The sequence below is a fragment of the Podarcis pityusensis genome (genome assembly GCF_964106645.2).
Source record: "Podarcis pityusensis genome assembly, chromosome: 7".
In the NCBI taxonomy this organism is placed as follows: domain Eukaryota; kingdom Metazoa; phylum Chordata; class Lepidosauria; order Squamata; family Lacertidae; genus Podarcis; species Podarcis pityusensis.
The window spans coordinates 43,962,731-43,976,287 of NC_138031.1; the positions used below are offsets into that span (position 1 = coordinate 43,962,731).

At 42.7% G+C, this 13,557-nt stretch overlaps 1 protein-coding gene across 4 annotated transcripts in view; it reads left to right on the plus strand.

Annotated features, from left to right (window-relative positions):
• LOC308481769 (uncharacterized protein) overlaps positions 1-12,395 on the plus strand; it is a 145,789-nt gene extending 133,394 nt beyond the window's left edge. For all 4 annotated transcript variants that reach the window (XR_013988852.1, XR_013988853.1, XR_013988854.1 and 1 more), the window contains 2 exons: positions 9,904-10,103; positions 11,115-12,395. The gene's annotated coding sequence lies outside the window, so the exon portion shown is untranslated. The remainder of the gene's footprint in view (positions 1-9,903; positions 10,104-11,114) is intronic.
• Positions 12,396-13,557: the final 1,162 nt, after the last annotated feature.

Consider the following 13,557-nt stretch of genomic DNA (forward strand, 5'->3'; position numbering starts at 1 on the left):
AGTCGTGGCCCACTCTGGGGTTGCAGCGCTCGTCTCGCTTTATTGGCCGAGGGAGCCAGCGTACAGCTTCTGGGTCATGTGGCCAGCATGACTAAGCCGCTTCTGGCTAACCAGAGCAGTGCACAGAAACGCCGTTTACCTTCCCGCCGGAGCGGTACCTATTTATATACTTCGCCTTTGACATGCTTTCGAACTGCTAGTTGGCAGGAGCAGGGACCGAGCAACGGGAGCTCACCCTGTCGCGGGGATTCGAACTGCCGACCTTCTGATCGGCAAGTCCTAGGCTCTGTGGTTTAACCCACAGCACCACCTGCACCCCAGGGTGTTATGTACTTTGACAGAATTACTGGGTGTCTACCCTGGATAATGAATCCTGACATGGTTCTAAGTCGGCCTTTGTCCTTGATTGTGGTAATCCTAATGTCTATTACTGACCTGAAGGTCCAATCTGTGGTATCTCCAGATAGGGCTGGAAATAACCTCTTTCTGAAACCCTGAGGAGCTACTTCCAATCAGTGTAGACAATACTGAGCCAGGTGGATCAATTGTCTGACTCATCACAAGAAAACTTCCTATGTTCCTAATGGTTTGGATTTCAGGTCAACCCCTCCTAGAAAAGAGAACTTTGAAGATGTATGGTTCTGTCCTTCTAATAGTCTGCCCATTTATCAAAAAAAATTAGTAAAACATTACTAGTTTGTAACAGGAAAAATCCAAATTATTATCAACATTATTAATCTAGGGCTGCGTGTAGACCATACATTCCATGCACATTGATTTCCCCCAAAGAAAGCTAGGCACTCTCATGGAAGTTTCTTCTCAGGACATCTTTCATCAGCATCCTTCCAGGTGTTTTTTGAAAATAATGCTTGGAAACATCTGTGTTGTAGATATTTATGCTATCACACCTTTCCTCCAAAAAGTGCATACACACATGTATTTAATTCTCACAACAACCCTCTAGAGTAGGTTTTGCTGAGAGAAAGTGGCTAGCCCATTACTACCCAGTGAGAAAGAAGCTTCTTCATATATTTTAGTCTGACAAAAGCAGCCAAGGCTGTGGTTTTATTTGCGGTATGGGAATCATTGCAGAGGAGATTGGATATGGAGACCTTTGAAATTTTATTTTGATAGCTGTAAACCAAATCCCAGCTCTCTGTTAGCTCTGTAGCATATAAGGGCTGCCATTTAGAAATATGTCGAATGCAAAGAAAATCTGAGAATGAGCAGCAGAGGCCCCTTTCCCATTCAGATCAGGATACTCCTTCAATCGTGTTATTCACAATGGTGTGATTTAAGAATTAAATGTCATCCCAGTTATTTATTCACTATTCTCAAATCCCTCCCTTTTCTGTGTATAAATTGGTGCTTCAACACTTTTTATTCAGCAGCAGAATTATATTTATTAATATTTTGCCCTTTCAGTTTAAGGCTATAATTTAAACTGCAATTGCATAAGTCAGGGGCGATAAAACCTATGCCCAAGAGTTCAGGGAAGCCTTGTAAGGAAGTGATTCTTATCAAGTGTGCCTTGAAATTATGTCTCTGTGAAATATGTAATAACAGGCAGTGGCTTCTGCGTTGAAAATCAGATAACAAGGGAGAGATCAGGACAGTTGAAAAGGCAGTGTGACATACTGCACAAAATATTCTACTGGAACCTAGGGTGGCCACTTACACATCACTATTCTTTAAAAAAAGAACAAAAGAGGACACAGATTTGCATGTGCTAATTTATATCTATAGATGCAAATTAAGAAAGAATTGTGAGATTTATTTAAATAGCAATACTGTACAATAAATCTCACGATAGTGGGGAAGACTATGAACGGGCAAGCACCGCAACCCCAGAGTCGTTCGCGACTGGACCTAACAGTCAGGGCTCCCTTTACAGGGACGTGGGTGGCGCTATGGGTTAAACCAAGAGCCTAGGGCTTGCCAATCAGAAGGTCGGCAATTCGAATCCCTGCGACGGGGTAAGCTCCCATTGTTCGGTCCCTGCTCTTGCCAACCTAGCAGTTCGAAAGCACGAAGTACAAGTAGATAAATAGGTACCGTTCCAGCGGGAAGGTAAACGGCGTTTCCCTGTGCTGCTCAGGTTCGCCAGAAGTGTCTTATTCATGCTGGCCACATGACCCGGAAGCTGTATGCCGGCTCCCTCAGCCAGTAAAGCAAGATGAGCGCCGCAACCCCAGATTCATCTGCGACTGGAACTAACGGTCAGGGGTACCTTTACCATTACCTTTACAATAAATCTCACCATAGTGGGGAAGACTATGAACAGGTGACCTATGTCTGCTCTGCCTGCTGTTCAGATGCTAACTGTGAATGAAGAATTTTAAAGGAGACCCTGGTCTCCATTCTTACGGTGCTTTATCTTTAAACCACACATGGATAGAGAGCCTTACAAATAAATGACACCTTCAGACAGATGACTGTCCTCTGACAGCCCTTGACCATCCTACTTGTCACATGGCTATCCTACTTGGACCTGAAAGACCTGGATTGAAATCCATGCCCGCCATAAGAACATAAGAAGAGCCGAGGTTGAAGATGCATCTAGTCCAGTGTCCTGGTTCTCCTAGTGACCAACTAGATGCTTATGAGAAGCATGTAAGCAGGTGCTCGCCCTTCCTGTGGTTTTCAGCAACTGTTATTGAGAAGCATGCGGCCTCTGAAGATAAGAGCATAACCATCAGGGTTAGCAGGCTTATCCTCCACAAATTTGTCCATTCTTCTTTCAAAGTCAGTGGCCAGCCCTACATTTTGAGGAGCGAATTTCATAGTTTAATTCTGCACTTTGCAAATAAGTACCTTTCATGTCTGTTCTGAATTTTCATTGGAAGTCCACAAGTTCTAGTGTAAGGAGAGGAGGAAAAAAAATATTTTCACCTTATGCCATGAATCTGAGTGGGCTTTGACAAGTCACTTAACCTACCTCAGAGGGATTCCATGAAGATAAAATGGGAGCTCCTTGGTTGAATGTCCCTGATAGCCTTACAGCTCTCATGATTCCAGATTATGTTGGTGACTACATTCAGCATGTTATAGAGTGGAGACATATGCTCTGTGGTTATTTACAAATGCTTTCGGGACAAAAGGATTTTCCAATTTCTAGACATTCATTAAGTTCTCCAAACCTTCCCTTTGCTAACTATTCTACTTGCAGACAAGGCAATCAGAGCATCTGGATTTCTCAAACTAAAGAACCCTTCAGTTTATAGGCTTCACATTAGCACCATAAATTTGCACATTTTGTGATATTGTTTTTGATTCTCTGAATATAGCATGATCGAAACATGTATGTTTTGAAGCTTTATTCCAATAGGCTCCCCATGTAATTAGAGACATGAGAGACCCAAACTGGCAGGATTTGACCCATTTTTAAACATACGGCAGAACGAAAACAAAAACAGGTTGCGGACTTCCGGGTCAGCGCCATCGGCAATGGCGGAGTTCCTCAGACTGAGAGGAACCCGCTCCGTGAAAATCGGGTCTTGCCGCCGCGGCGAAGGCGGAGACCCTCTAAAAATCCCAGGCGGAGGAAGCCTGGGAACGTGGGATTCGGCTGACACCAGGAGCGCCTCCCCTACTCGCAGGGAAACCCTTTTTCGGGGATCCGAAGTGACGTGGGGTGAGTGGCGCGGTGTTTTGAATCAACCACTACTTTTACGGAGTGAAGCCGCACAGCCGTTGCCGGAGAGCGCTGACTTTTTCCTGTGGACAATTGGACTTTAAACAAGTACCCGTGAGTAGAACGGAAAATTGGATTAAGAAACATTTTAATTTGGCACTGAAGCGGGAAGGCTCTAAGCAGGAAGTCCACCTCCCGTTTTTTGTAAATAGATTGAAGCAAAAACTTTGTAAGCTAAAGTCTGGAAAGTCGTATATAAAGGTCTAAATTTCCTTCAGCTATTACCACCAAAACCCCTCTTGGAAGCAGGAGAAAAGGGGGGGGGATTTTTGACTGTTTAAGCCTGCAGGAGAGAGAGTAAAGAAAGATAAATTTCCACTGTCTCAAACCTGGGAATGGGGTGTCAGAGACAGAAATTTATGGGGAAGTTCATCGACTGTGAATGGAACGTCTTTTGACCGATAGTAAAAAAAAAAGAGAAACAAATTGACTCCAATGTTGCTTCTTGCATTTAAAAGAAACAAAGTATTTGAAAAATGAAAGTAATTGTTTTTTTGTTGGTTCTGCTTTCAAAAGATGGATACAAATAGAAATTGTCTCCTCTAGAGGGAGCTTGTTAATTTGTTGCCGGAGTTGATCTGGGGATTTCACAGCTGTAAGATTAGGATCGTGAGACCAGACTCTAACCTTGGGGGGGGGGATGTGTTTACAAGAAGTCTTGGTGCTTGCTCTTTGCAAGACAAGCGCTTTGCTGGAGCAGATGCATGAGAAGATGGATTTGATGACTGTTGCAGTTAAAAACTTTGGACAAACGGTGAATACCCATATAGAAACCATTCAGGAACCAGCCCAGGAACTTGTGTTGACAGGGCAAGCGCAAGTGCAGAAGATAATGGAGGAGGTTGCTGTTGAACCTCAAGTAACACAAATGAAGAGATCCGAGGCCTTGCAGGAGCATAAGCCATTGTTCTTGAAGTTTGAATCTGGAGTGGACCGGGGGGGGCCTGGAGTTGTGAGGGCTCTTAATTTTGGAAGGACTTTGAAACATGCTTTTAAATACTTTCTGGATTACAGTGTTGACTGTGGGGAATGGGACTGTGGGGAATGGGCTGATCTGCTGAGGAGAGATGGAGATATTTTTGGATTGGAGTCCCCCTGAGACCTACCCCCAATGAGAAAGGAAATAAATTAAGAAAAAGATCAACAAAAGACAAAGTAAAGTGCAGGTATAAACGAGAAGAAGATCTGCAGAAGGGACATGGAAATGACTTAAGAGCCTCGGACATAAGATCACCAGGTTGATGGACTAGATGGAATGGACAAGAAGGACTGACAAAACCCGAGACCAGGAAGAAGAGACGTTGGATGAAGATTGGAAGAAAGTTTTTAAAAAAACTTATTTTGAGAATTAGTGTAAAATTAATGAGTATTAGGAAAAATGTTGGAATGAAACTATTTGGCCTTAGTAGAAATGATATAAGGAGTTATGTACATTAAGTTTTAAGGGGTTTTTTAATGGTAAGATAAGGTTAAATAAATTAAGGTAAATTGAATGACAGAATATAGTGAAAGATGGAAAGGATTTGTTGAGTTAATTAAAAGGTTAGATCGTTAAGATAAATTATATAACAAAAATTGAGAAAGATGGAAAGAATTTGCTGAAACAATTAATTAAACTAGAATACAAAAAGGGAGGTGTGAGGAGGTCGATGAAACAAGTAAACGAAAGATAAAGATATGGAACATTGGATGTGTGTTTTAATGTTATTGTGTTGTTGTTTTTTTGCTGTATTGTTGTATTGTTTTTTATGCTTTTCTTTTTATCTTTGTAAAAAAAAATTGTTGTTTTCTTTTTCTCTTTTTTCTGTAATTCTTAAACTTTTAATAAATATCATTTTTTTAAAAAACAAAACAGGTTGCATGCATCTTAACTTTGGTTTAATCTTTTATTTTTTTCTATGCTATTTCGCTCACTATCCACAACCGTAGATGGAGCCTGTTTCTTGGCAGTAGTTGCTCCACAAGTTCTTTAAATATAGTTCCATATATTTTATTCTAAAAACAGACCATTAGCAATTCAAGTGGCTTCTCCCAGGTTAACTCCCATCTTGCACAGCATTTGAGCTGCAATCTGCACACTGTTCACTTCGAAATAAGGTCCTTGAAATGTTACTGAAGTCTACAATAATATTCAGGCTCAATTACAGAGGTCCCGCTCATAGTAAAATGGTTGATCTGAAGACAGAAACACCTCTTTGAGGTAAAGCTGTCTCATGTGTAGAATTCCCCCTCTAGTCATTCATAATTACCTCACATAAATCATACATTTAACATTTTGGCTTTGTGGTATTAATGGAAACATTTTGAGCTCTTCTGCAAGTTAGAACTTATGAATCTAACTCCAAATGATTAAGAAAATGAAACCGTATTTCTCCTCCCACCCCAAGTTAAGAATCTTGATTGCTTTGAATAGCTTCCCATTAAAGCTAGGGAAACTACTCCAGCCTTGTAACCTGATGCAGTCAACAACACAAAAAGAGAGCTTTCAACACAGATGAGTTTTTCTCTTTGTAGGGGACATACAACATCTATTCTCCACCAACATGTGTACATACCCTAACCCTCAATGTTAGCCACTGACAATGCTGATAACACCTATCAGGTAGGATAACCCAGGAACATGGGTAGGTAAACGAAGGCCCGGGAGCCGGAGCCGGTCCAATCACCGCCTAAATCCGGCCCATGGATGGCCCGGGAATCAGCATGTTTTTATATGAGTAGAATGTGTCCTTTTATTTAAAATGCATCTATGCGTTATTTGTGGGGCATAGGAATTCGTTCATTCCCCCCCCAAAAAAAATATAGTCCGGCCCCCCACAAGGTCTGAGGGACAGAGAACCGGCCCCCTGCTGAAAAAGTTTGCTGACCCCTCCCTAGGAGGTAGCCAGGGACACTTCAGCTAGTGATTCTTTATATTTTATCTGCATAACCGGTGGCACTACTCTTTCTGCCCCTGACTCATTCTCTGCCTGTCTTAGTGCAGCCCTGACCTTTTATGGACTGTGTGGTACACTGTGGCATCACAAGGGGGAGCGGGGGGGCAGTGCACCCCGGGTGCCATGTCTGGAGGGGTGACAAGAAGGCACCCCATGGGGTGCTTGCCCCGCCGCCTCAAGGCTCAGCGGTGTGAGCAGCCATCGCGCTGCCACAGCTGCATGTGGAGGATCCTCAGTTCGTGGCTGCAGCTGCAAGCAGAGGATCCCGCCACCGTCTGTACGGCGTTTGAACGGCACCAGTGGCATACCGCTAAGCACAAAGCATGCACATGTGCTGTACATAGCGGTTTGCCGCCGGTGCCAGCCAAGCACCGTACGGACTGCGGTGAGGTCCCTCCATCACCGCTACAGCCACAAGTGGAGGATCCCTCTGCTGCCGCTGCAGCTGCGAGCAGAGGATCCCACAACCGTCCGTACAATGCTCGGGCGGCAGCAAACCGCTACGTGCAATGCATGTGTGGTGTCGCACGCATGCGCTGTACATAGCGACACCACACATGCACCAACATGCATCCATGTAGCGGCGCAACGCATGCACAGCCGGCGGTTTGCTCCTCCCCAGGTGTCAGTTAGCATTTGTTCATCCCTGGTGGTACAGTCCATCCACATCCCCTAATAGATCCCACCATGTGTTATCGGGGGGGGGGGGAGCACTTAAGAACATAGGAGGAGCCCTCCTGCATCAGACCAAAGGGCCATTTAGTCCAGTATCCTGTTCACACAGTGGCCAAACAGATGTTTCTGGCATGCCCACAAACAGGACGTGATTGCAACTGTGTCCTGTCTACTTATGCTCCCCTGGCACTGCTATTTAGAGGCATACCACTACTCATCCTAGAAGTAATATAAAGCCATTATGAGGACTAGTAGTCACTAATATCCTCCATGAACTTGTCTAACTCACCATCTACACTGGCAAATGGTCCATCTTGTTGCAATTAATTCTGTAGCTTCACTTAGTGAAGAAGTACTTCCTTTTTTTCTTGCATGCTTTCTCTTCTAAACTAAAAAGGCCCTAATGTTGTAACCTTTCGTCTTTCTAGAGTTTCTCCACTCCCTTGATCATTTTGGATGCTCTTTTGTGAACCTTTTCTGCAGTAGCTTTTTTTTATTTATTTAAGGTGACCAGAACTGTTCACAGTATTCCAAGTGTGCTCACACCACAGATTTGCATTATGATATTGGCACTTTTATTTTCAGTTCCATTCCTAATGATCCCTAGGATGGCATTTGCCTTCTTCACAGCTGCAGTACACTCAGTCGACATCTTTACAAGCTGTTCATTACAACCCCAAGATTTCATTCCTAGTCAATCATTTTTAGTTCACACCCCATGAGCATATGCATGTGTGTGTGCACGCATGCGTGCGTGTGATTTTCTGTCCCAATGCACATCACTTTACACTAGCTTACATTGCATTGCATTTACCATTGTAATACCCATACACACAGCTTGCAAATTCTTTTGTAGTTCCTCTCAATCCCTTCTTGTTTTAATCACCCAAATATGTGGCTCTTCTTCTTCATTCTGAGATAGCATCCCTGCTATTCTCCCCATCACACCTTCTGAACATATGCATAATATGAAATCTGTTGTTAACGGAGCCAAATCACCTAAGAATCTGCTTTGGTAATGGCGCTTTAAATGTACTTCCATGTGTACTTGAAACTTAATAGAGCTGGGAATGTGGCCAGGTTTACACTTTATACGTTGGTCATTCTCCAGCCTGTGTTAACAGAATTCCACACTTCCTTTGCTGCAAGCATCCACTGCCAGAGGCATTAAGCCTCTTATACCGGTTGTTGGGAATCACAAGCCCCATTTCTGTAAAAACAGAACAGGAGAGGCATGTCAGATGTTGGAAAAATGTCTTTTCTTATGACTAGCCATATATCCTAGACTTTGTCATGGTACCTTTTAAACATTTAACCTGTAGTCTGAGCTGATGCAGAAATAATGTGCTGATTTCATTAAGAAAACTTTGAGGATTACCTGAGCCGGTGTCCAAGGGTGGGAACCAGGAAAGCCATGAACCATCATTTGGGAGGGGCAAATCCAGCCTGCAGGCTGTGGGTTAGCTACCTCTGAGTTAAGCGTTACTTGAAATGTTAGTTATTACATTGGCAATGGTGGGGTAGATGGTTTAACCATTTTTAGTGCTGGTTATCAACTTTATTTTCCTGTTTGTATATTTTTCCAAAGCTGACTGAGTTCGTATAACATATTATACTCTCTGTGCGGACTTAAGGAAGTTGAAGGAGGCCAAATCTCTTCAGGAAGCGTGGAAGTTATTTAAAAACCTCTATAATAGAGGTTCAGATAAAATGTATGCTACAGGTCAGTAAGCGGATGAGGAAGCCTTAGAAAATGCCAGTGTGTTTAAATAGCAGTGTCAAGGAAACCATAAAAGGTGAGAAGATTTCCTTTTTTAAAAAGCGGAAGTGTTGCTCAAATGAGAAAATAAATGGAGCATTAGCTTGCACGGAGCAAATATAAATTGATGATAAGGCAAGCAAGGAAGGGATTTCAGAGGGAAAATCAAACAAGCACTTTAAATGCAACAGGAAACTATGCAGGCAAAAACTCTGGTGTGTAGAGGACTGTGCTGGGGAAGGATGCAGAAAGGTAAATGTATTCTGTAAGCAAATTGGGTGTCTTTGGGTGTCACTGTGGGAGATGTTGGAATGAGGTAAAAGGTAAAGGTAAAGGACCCCTTGGTGGTTAAATTTGACCGGCACTAAAGCGGCACTTATCTCCGCTTTAAGGATGTGGGAGCTGGTGCTTGTCCGCAGACAGCTTTTCGGGGTCATGTGGCCAGCATGACTAAACCACTTCTGATGCATGAAACAGCGTGATGAGTGCCAGAGCACATGGAAACACAGTTTACCGTCCTGCCACAGCCTTACCTATTTACTCGCATTGGAGCTGCTTTGGAACTGCTAGGTTGGCAGGAGCTGGGACAAAGCAACGGGAGCTCACCCTATTGCACGGATTCGAACTGCCAACCTTACGATTGACAAGCCCAAGAGGCTCGGTGGTTTAGACCATGCCCCTTTACCTTGGGATGAGACCCAAGTCTAAACCATTGTTTCTTGGAAGTGTAACTGAGGAGGTGTGTCAAAGAGAGTCCTACCAGTCGCAAAAGAGCTTTTACCCACCCAGACATTTTCCTTGTATGCCAAGCTTGGGAATTAATCTTTTATTTTTTGCAGACATGTTGCCTTCCCCAACCACTTCAGATGTATCCACTTCAAATCAGGGCACTTCAGAGATTTCACCTGAGATTATGGAGCAGAGGGCTATCAGTGGCTACTAGCCACAGTGGCTATGCTTTGCCTCCTCGGTCAGAGGCAACATCACTTCTAAATGCCAGTCACTCAAAGCTACAGGACGACAGCGCTCTTGTGCTCAGGTACTGCTGGTGGGTTTGCCACAGGCATCTGGTTGGTCACTGTGAGAACAGGATGCTGGACTAGTTAAGTCATTGGGCCAATCCAGTAGCACTCTTCAGATGTTCTTATGAGTTCAGACAAGCCCTCTTCAGTTTGAGATTGGTACAAATTTGATGCACACCCCTAGTGACAACTGCCACTTTAAAGAAAGCAATTCAAAATGCAAATAGCATCACTACCCTGTCTTAGGTAGGTGCTTTCAATGTTGAGTTGATGTTTTTAAGGAGCTGCCTCCCAAACCTCTAGCCTGTATTTCCTGACTAATAAGTAACTAGCCCTGAGTCAAAATAAGAGGGATGGGGTCCTGTTTCACAAAAGTATTGCCCTCTGCAAAGAGCCTTCATTTCAGTGATGTGTCAGGACATGCACAATCATGGAGAAAAATGTCCACCACATTTAAACTGGCAGCTACCATTTTAAAAAGAGGCAGCCTGGAGCACAACCTCCAATTTTGCTCGTCTTTTGGCAAACCGTTTGCCAAGAAAGGGAGAGGAGTAGGATTTTTGCTACAGGTTCCTTACTTCAAAGTAATGCTTCTTTAAGTGATGCAATCTCTAGTGTGACCCTTGTTTCTCCCCCTGCTATTGGCAAACTATTTGCATTCAGACAATGGACTAATTCAGTGTAGAAATCACCTTTTCTAGGGAATGAATAGCTATCATGGTGCCGTCGAAGTGGTTTGGACTACAGGTGCCATCATTGCAGGCCATTGGCCATGTTGGCTAGGGGCAATGGGAGTCATAGTCCACAACATCTGATGGACACCACATTGGCGACCCATGTCCTGAAGAAAGGAAGCATGAGAAGCAGCCCTGTTTGCAATAGCCTAGAGTGTAAAGTGCAGGGATAATCGTATTTGTCTTCACAATTGCACAAGGCCTGCAGTAGTCCTCTGGCATTTGTGTTTTCAGCTTGACAGGATTGTTTTCCTAATTTGTTCAGCTGATTTTTCTTTCTTGTTTGTTTAAAAGGAGCACAGTCTAGAAGCCTGAACTCTGATGTAAAAAGGATAAGGTCTTTGATGATTCAGGTCAATGGAAGATGTAGAGCCTATGAAGACCTCCCTGTGGAGCGACGTTGCCATTGGTTTAGATCTCATCATCACAAGTCGACACCTTTATTGCTCTGGAGCTTTTTCACAGATGTCAGCGACATTGTTCTCTTTGCTCTTGTTTTAAACGACTGCACTGTAAATAAATAAAAGAAGCTGGATTTTTTAAAATAGAAAACCTGTTAAGCTAAGTTTGTGGAAATTCTCAGTAAAGAGTGAAATCTGCCACATGCCCTCTAACTCATGCACATCATCTGCAAGTGCCTTTTCAACCACGTCAAAATGCCGACTTGTGACCGGATGTCAAAATAGATGGGGCAAACAGATGAGGGTTCCATCTTTAGATGTGCATTTCCTTCGTTTCATTACTTGCCGGCAGAGACTGATATTCTTTCAGTATGGTTTTTGCCGAGAGATATTATACAGATAAATCAGAGGGATATATAACCAATGGCTCTGTGGAAGCCTTACACCAGGATCATTTTTAGTTCAGCAGTGCAAAACCAAATTTAATTAATAAGGCTGAGTTTTTAACCGACTTGCCTTTTATAAGACTTATTAAAAGATAAAAGTGATGTATTGAGAGCCACTGCCTTTGAGTGTGTGCTGCAGCCTCATTTGCGTAATAAAGGGGGTTTGGCACATGAGCTTCATAGTAATAATAAATGTGTATTAATGAAGACAATTATAGACACACGAAAATGTATGCCGCATAAAGGGAAGAATCTTGGTTATTAATGTTGACAAATCCAATACAGATGGCATTATGTATGTTAATATTATTATAAATCCTTATTGTTATGCATGGATGTATATTAAAGCTATCATTATGAATCATATTCTGTCAGCTCCCATGAGAAAAGGAAAGTACATGATGGCAATATGTAATGGCAAAATGCTATTGTCATGTTTATATTGATGTCAAGTTCAAATTGAAATTAGTTCTTAAAAGTTGTGACAGCCACATGGTTATCCATTTGAGTAATAATTAACATTCCACATAAATGACAGTAATAAATTAATATTGAGATAATTAGATTATGTAACTGTACTCCTGCTCTGAAGTCATCTGATGTCAAAAGGAATTGAAAAGAAATTTTGGGGAGGCTGTCACACCTGGGAATGCACACTAGATATGCTGAAATGTATCCTGGAAATGTGATTCTCAAATCTCTCTAGAATAAAGCACAAGTCATCTTGGTTTGCCTTTTTGATATGTATTCTATTTGGCTGTGATTGTCCTGATTCCAAGAGTCACTTTCAATTTACACCTGTTGTACAGTGGTAACTCGGGTTACAAACACCTCGGGTTACAAACACTTCGGGTTACAGACTCTGCTAACCCAGAAGTAGTACCTCGGGTTAAGAACTTTACCTCAGGATGAGAACAGAAATTGTGCAGTAGCAACAGCGGGAGGCCCCATTAGCTAAAGTGGTACCTCAAGTTGAGAACTGTTTCAGGTTAAGAACGGACCTCCGGAACGAATTAAGTTCATAACCAGAGGTACCACTGTACTCTAAAGATAACCAGTATCTATCAAAATACAGCTATCCATCATGGCCAAAGAGAGAGAGAGAGAGAGACCTGCTCAGTATTTCATTTATGCACAAGTTGAGGTTTGCTAAGGAATGGATTGAGACCTCCCTCACGGAACCATCTGTTCTAGTAGACCTGCCTTTGTGAAACTCTGTAAATTTTCATTTAACACATTCCTTATCAGATGAGTTAGTTTGAGGAATCAGTCAGTGGCTTGGGAACAGAGCTATGACAGTTACTCTATCACAGTTGCATGCTGGACCAAACCTGCAGTAACAGTGAAGCAAAACCCACACTAGGCTCTCAAGGACAAGGTTCCTGGCATCCCTGGCACTGACTCCAACTGCCAAAACTTAATTCAGGAGCCTTTCACCATCTTTGTACTCTCCATTGCAGGCCTGCATCTGGTTGCCAAATATGTATTGCTTTCTAACCTTTCAGGTTCCTGCTACCACATCCCAAAGAAGATCTCGCTTGCCATTCTGGATCTGCCAGTTGCTTAAAAAATAAAGCCAAGATAGCATCATGCGAGAAGTGGGGAGGCCAAAATAAGCAGAGAACTTATTAAACAGGAAGAATATCTATGGGTCATATAATAAGTGACAAATGGTTATTATTGCAGGTCTTGGTGAGCTAGCCAAGAAAGAAAGAAAAAAAGAAAGAAAGGTAAGGTTGTCATCTTGAAAAGCTCTTATCCCCAAACCTATGGGAAGCTGCAGCATCAAAACATTGGGGGAAAGCCCCACTGCACACATTTATACACCAAAAATACTGTGAAAACCCCCAGTGTGTAGCAGATACTTTGGAATATGATCATGCTGTCCTT